Source organism: Triticum dicoccoides, chromosome 5A, assembly GCF_002162155.2.
Source record: "Triticum dicoccoides isolate Atlit2015 ecotype Zavitan chromosome 5A, WEW_v2.0, whole genome shotgun sequence".
Taxonomy (NCBI): Eukaryota; Viridiplantae; Streptophyta; class Magnoliopsida; order Poales; family Poaceae; genus Triticum; species Triticum dicoccoides.
In genome coordinates this window covers 656,405,909-656,412,726 of record NC_041388.1, presented here as the reverse complement: position 1 = coordinate 656,412,726, position 6,818 = coordinate 656,405,909, and the positions used below count along the sequence as shown (strand labels likewise).

The window sequence follows — 6,818 nt, the reverse complement described above, 5'->3', positions numbered from 1 at the left end:
TCCTTACATATTGAGACGACACCGCATGTAATAGGGCACATTCTAAATCTGTTGAGACGACACCGCATGTAATAAGAATTTTTTTAAATAGGGCACCATCTAAATCCGTTGAGAGGACACCACATGTAATAATAATTTTTTAAATAGGGCACTGTCTAAATCCGTTGAGATGACACCGCATGAACTGTGTTTTGGAAAGAAATCTAAGTTGTCATTTCTTAACGTTTGGGGTTCCATCCACAAGGAGATCTGGCTGGGGCGTACTCAACGGCCACAACGGTGCCGCTCGGCCGATGAGAGAGAGCGAGAGCCAGGGGAGGGGAGAGGCCACAGGTGAGGGAAAGAGAGGCCGGGGGGTGCATGGCGTTGTTTAGAGTTGTCCAGGGCGTCGGCAGAAGTAGGAGGTGGCTGTCGGTGGCTACGCGCTGCTACCTCTTGAGCATGCGTTGGTTTTTCCTTGAAGAGGAAAGGGTCACGCATGAAAGTAGCATAAGTATTTCCCTCAGTTTTTGAGAACCAAGGTATCAATCCAGTAGGAGACAACGCACAAGTCACCTAGTACCGTCACAAACAATCAAGAACCTTGCAACCAACACGATAAAGGGGTTGTCAATCCGTTCACGGTCACTCGCAAAAGTGAGATCTACTACAGATAGTAAAGTAAATATTTTTGGTATTTTTGTTGAATAGATTGGAAATTAAATATTGCAAAATAGTAAACGAGATGCGATGCAAATAAAAGAGATGCAATATAATAAGAAAGAGACCCGGGAGCCATAGGTTTCACTAGTGGCTTCTCTCAAGATAGCATGTATTACGGTGGGTGAACAAATTACTGCCAAGCAATTGATAGAAAAGCGCATAGTTATGAAGATATCTAAGGCAATGATCATGAATATAGGCATCACGTCCTTGTCAACTAGATCAAAATGATTCTGCATCTACTACTATTACTCCACACATCGACCGCTATCCAGCATGCATCTAGAGTATTAAGTTCATAAGAACAGAGTAACGCTTTAAGCAAGATGACATGATGTAGAGGGATAAACACAAGCAATATGATATAAACCCCATCTTTTTATCCTCGATGGCAACAATACAATACGTGCCTTGCTGCCCCTACTGTCACTGGGAAAGGACACCGCAAGATTGAACCCAAAGCGAATCACTTCTCCCACTGCAAGAAAGATCAATCTAGTAGGCCAAACTAAATCGATAATTCGAAGAGACTTGCAAATATATAAAATCATGCATATAAGAATTCAGAGAAGAACCAAATGATATTCATAGATAATCTTGTTCATAAACCCACAATTCATCGGATCTCGGCAAACACTCCACAAAATAGTATTACATCGAGGAGAACTTTGTATTGAGAATCAAAGAGAGAGAAGAAGCCATCTAGCTAATAACTATGGACCCCAAGGTCTGCGGTAAACTACTCATGCTTCATCGGAGAGGCTATGGTGTTGATGTAGAAGCTCTCTGTGATCGATTCCCCCTCCGGGAGATCACCAAAAAAGGCCCCAAGATGGGACCTCACGGGTACAAAAGGGTGCGGCGGTGGAAAAGTGGTTTCATGGCTCTCTGTGATCGATCTAGGGTATAAGAGTATATATAGGCGAAAGAAGTACGTCGGTGGAGCTACGAGGGGCCCATGAGGGTGGGGGCGCGCCTACCCCCTAGGCGTGCCCTCCTGCCTCATGGCTGCCTCGTGGAGTTCCAGACATCGACTCCAAGTCTTCTGGATTGCTTTCGGTCCAAGAAAGATCATCGCGAAGGTTTCATTCTTTTTGGACTCCGTTTGGTATTCCTTTTCTGGGAAACTCTAAAATAGGCAAAAAAACAGAAACTGGCACTGGGCCTCCGGTTAATAGGTTAGTCCCGAAAATAATATAAAAGAGCATATTAAAGCCCATTAAACATCCAAAAAAGATAATATAATAGCATGGAACAATCAAAAATTATAGATACGTTGGAGACGTATCACGCGCGTGCTAGCGCACCATGGTCACACGCCGTCGTGCCCACTGGCACAAGGTTGAGGACGACTGGCACTGGCCAGTGGACTGGCCGGCACAGTGCCAGGCTGGCTGGGCTGGACAGGTAAGCCAGGTGAGTTTCTAACCCTTTTCTATTTTTGTTTCTGTTTTCTAATTGCAGTTTGTTTTTGATCCAGTTTTAAAAACCAAACCAATTTTATAAATGCTGAAAATATTCATGAGCACTTTCTGAATTATTTCAGTGGCCCACAAATAGTTCCAACATTATTTGAGAATTTAAATTATTTATAGTGTTTAAATGGCCATCAAATACAATATGATATAATTCTAAAATCCAGGAATGACCTAGAAATATGTTCATCATTTTTGGCAGAGGTTTTCACCTTTATCAGAAATCATGAACATTTTCAAAGGGCATTTTGGGTTTATTGAAAATGATTTTATTTGAGCCTATTTGAATTCATTTGGTGCTAGGGTTTGGTCATTCTCCATTTCAAGTTTAATTAAAACTTAAACATGATGCAACACAAGATGTTAGCACTAAGGATTACCAGAACTAGGGATGTGACAAGAAGCCCTGCGAAGATAACTTCACCATCACTATCACCATGTTGTCGTGCTGCCAGAACTCATCCACTACCTTGCCGTCTTGCTGGATCAAGAAGGCACGGATGTCATCAAGCTGAACATGTGCTTAACACGGAGGTGTTGTACGTTCAATACTCGATCGGTTGGATCGCGAAGAAAATTCGACTACGTCAACCACGTTGTCAAACGCTTCCGCTTACGGTCTGCGAGGGTACATAGACACTCTCTCCTCCTCATTGTTATGCATCTCCATGGATAGATCTTGCGTGTGCATAGAAACTTTTTGTTTTCCATGCAACGTTTCCCAATAGAATCCCCTGCGCTCGATCCATGAAACATCTCTACTCATTGATCGAAGTCGGCTACCATGCCAAAGAGGTCATCTAAGGAAAGAGATTCTATGCGCACATCAAGGATTGAAATAAGGGGCTGATAGTCCATATCAAGACCAACAATAATGAACGAGATCAACTCATCCTCACCGATGGGTTTTACAACCACACCAAGCTCATCTGCGAGCGATCGCATTTGACCAAAGAAAGCGGCAACTGATTGCATGACTTTTTGGGCGTTGGAAAGGGTTGTACGACAATTGTTGGCTCGGGATCACAACTGGGCCATGAACATATTGGCAAGGGCAGCCCTGATTTGGTGGGAGTTTTCAAGTGACGCAACATGGACCAGGACTTCCATAGAAAGATTATTAAGTAGGTAGGGCATGACCCACAAGTATACGGGATCAATCATAGTCCTTTCTATAAGTAAGATTGTCGAACCTAACGAGGAGCAGAAGGAAATGATAAGCGGTTTTCAGCAAGGTAATTTCTACAAGCACTGAAATTGTCCGTAATAGGTTGTTTGATAGCAAGATAATTTGCAACAAGCAAGTAACGATAATAGTAAATAAAGTGCAGCAAGGTATACCAATCCTTTTGTCGCAAAGGAAAGGCCAAAACGCCCTCTTATAATAAGCAAAATGTTCTTGAGGGCATACATGTATTTCATCTAGCCACTTTCATCATGTTGGTTTGGTTCGCGTTCGCTACTTTGATAATTTGATATGTGGGTGGACCGGTGCTTGGGTGTTGTTCTTACTTGAACAAAACTCCCACTTATGATTAACCCCCTCGCAAGCATCCGCAACTATGAGAAAAGTATTAAGATAAAATCTAACCATAGCATTAAACATATGGATCCAAATCAGTCCCTTGCGAAGTAGCACATAAACTATGGTTTAAGCTTCTGTCACTCTAGCAACACATCATCTAATAACTACTCCACAATGCATTCCCTTAGGCCAAAGATGGTGAAGTGACATGTAGTCGACGTTCACATGACACCACTAAGGGAATCACAACATACATATCATCCAAGTATCAAACACATGTCAAATTCACATGATTAGTTGCAACATGGCTTCTCCCATGACCTCAAGAACAAAAGTAACTACTCACAAATGATATTCATGCTCAAGATCAGAGGGGTATTAAATAGAATAATGGATCTGAACATATAATATTCCACCAAATAAACCATATAGTAATCAACTACAAGCTATAATTAACACTACTAGTCACCCACAAGTACAATTCTGAGGTTCCGGTACAAAGATTGAACACAAGAGATGAACTAGGGTTTGAGATGAGATGGTGTTGTTGAACATGTTGATGAAGATTGGCCTCCCAAGGATGAGAGGGTTGTTGGTGATGACAATGGCTTCGATTTCCCCCTCTGGGAGGGAAGTTCCCCTAGCGGAATCGCTTCGTCAGAGGGCAAAAGTGCTCCTGCCCAAGTTCCGCCTCGAGACAGTGGCGCTCCGCCCTGAAAACCATCCCCTTATTTTTATAGGTCAAAAGACCTTATGTACCAGAAGATGGGCACTAGAGGTGGGCTGGGCTGCCCATAACCCACCAAGGCGCCCCTGGAGGGCCTGGCGCGCCCTGGTGTCTTGTGGGCACCAGGTGCCCCCCCTCTGGTAGTTATTTGCTCTAGTATTTTTTTATATATTACAAAATATTTCTCTGTAAAATTTCTGCTCATTTGGAGAAGTGCAGAATAGGTATCTCTGACATAGCTTTCTCAGGTCCAGAATTCCAGCTGTCGACATTCTCCCTCTTTGTGTAAACCTTGCATATTATGAGAGAAAAGGCATTAAAATTACTCCCTAAATCATTATTATGTATAAAACATTATAAATAATAGTAGGAAAACATGATGCAAAATGGACATATCAGTAGGCCATGAGTTGTTGATCCTGGATCAACCAGGGCTATAGGCGGGGTTAGGAACCTCCTGGTCCTTCCCTTCAGAGTTCTTTGAGACTATGGTGGCGGAGGGTCCAGGGATTGTTTTGTCGAGATAGCCAAAAAGCCCCGTCCCCATGATCTGAGAGCAGCCTAAGCTCTCCATAGGATATAGTTGGTAGATTGAGAGGCTCAGAGGTGGTGTTGTTTAGGCTGGAGGAGATGTTCTAGGTGGAGGAAGACATGGCAGAAGTGGTGGTGGAGATGGAAGCTAGACGAGGAAGAAGGAGGCTGAAAGATCGTGGATGTCGCCTAATGGGGGGGAGGTGAATAGGGCTTTGAAATAATTACAGTTTAAGCTTGAACAAATGCAGAATAAAACTAGCATTTGATTTGTCAAGCACAAAACCCAAAACAACTAGGGTCACCTATGTGCACCAACAACTTATGCTAAGCAAGATAAACAACTAAGTGATAACAAGATATCTATCATGAAATACAATGGCTATCACAATGTAAAGTGCATAAGTAAAGGGCTCAGATAGAGATAATTGAGGCACACGAAGAGGACAATGTATCCCGAAGTTCACACCCTTGCAGATGCTAATCTCCGCTTGGAGCGGTGTGGAGGCACAATCCTCCCCCAAAAGCCACTAGGGCCACTATAATCTCCTCACGCCCTCGCACAATGCAAGATGTCATGATTCCACTAAGGGACCCTCGAGGGAGGTCACCTAACCCGTACAATTGGCAACCCTTGGGGGGCGGTTACCGGTACCCATACAAATTGCTTGGGGAAATCTCCACAACTCAATTGGAGACCCCAACGCTTGCCCAGAGATTTACACCACAATGTGAGCTCTGCAATATCACCAACCATCTAGGGTGCCCAAGAACCCAAGAGGAACAAGCTCTAGGGTACCAAGCACCCAAGAGTAATAAGCTTCTCAAACTTCACTTCCACGTATCACAGTGGAGAACCCAAACCTATGCACCAAATACAATGGCAAGGGCACACAGAGTGCCCAAGTCCTCTCTAAAATCCCACCAAAGTAACTAATTCTAGGGAGGAACATGAGAGGAATAACGAATAAGAGAACACAAAGAACTCCAAGATCTAGATCCAAGGGGTTCCCCTCACATAGAGGAGAAAGTGATTGGTGAAAATGTGGATCTAGATCTCCTCTCTCTTTTCCCTCGAAAATTAGCAATAATCATTAGATGGATTGAGAGATGGCAAGCTCAAAGAAGGTCAACAATGGGGGGCAGACACGAGCTCAAAGGATAAGAACATTGGGGGAGAAGACCCCCTTAAATAGGTCCCCTCAAATCAAATCGTTATGTGCACTAGACGTGCACAAGCGGTACTACCGCTTGGGGAGAGGTACTACCGCTTAGCATGGTCAATGCAACCCATCGAGATAGAAATACAAGAGCAATAGTTCTGCTAGAGAGGTACTACCTCTTATAAGTGGTACTACTACTTATAAGAGGTACTACCGCTCTACTACTGCTCAAGTAGACTGGGCAATAGAAGCACAAAAATAAGCGGAAGTGGTCGCGATAGAAGGAATCGAAAGTACTGCATAAGAGGTACTACGCCCTACTACCGCTTAGAGTAGTACTACCTCTCTACTTTCGCTCTACTACCACTTAAAGCTAAAAAAACAACCCAAGCAAAACATAAGAATGCTCCAATACTGAAACTGCTATAACTACTGTAAATGGACTCCGAAATCAGCAAACTCAAGCATGTTGGATAGAAGACGACAAGTACTATCCAACAGCGACTGGATACTAAGAACTAGCAATGGAGAATAAATGCCAATAGGATAGGAATAGGACCTTCCCCAAGTATGAACCGACAAACTCACCAACATTGATAAACTCAAAGATGATGCATGTGAACTCCATTTTCGATGAGTTTGAGTTTGTCGTGAAGATGACCACAAGCTCCAAAAACTCACAAGAGAAAAACCAA

General features: G+C 43.3%; 1 pseudogene; it reads right to left on the bottom strand.

Annotated features, from left to right (window-relative positions):
• Positions 1-2,944: 2,944 nt before the first annotated feature.
• Positions 2,945-3,083, bottom strand: LOC119304601 (annotated as a pseudogene).
• Positions 3,084-6,818: the final 3,735 nt, after the last annotated feature.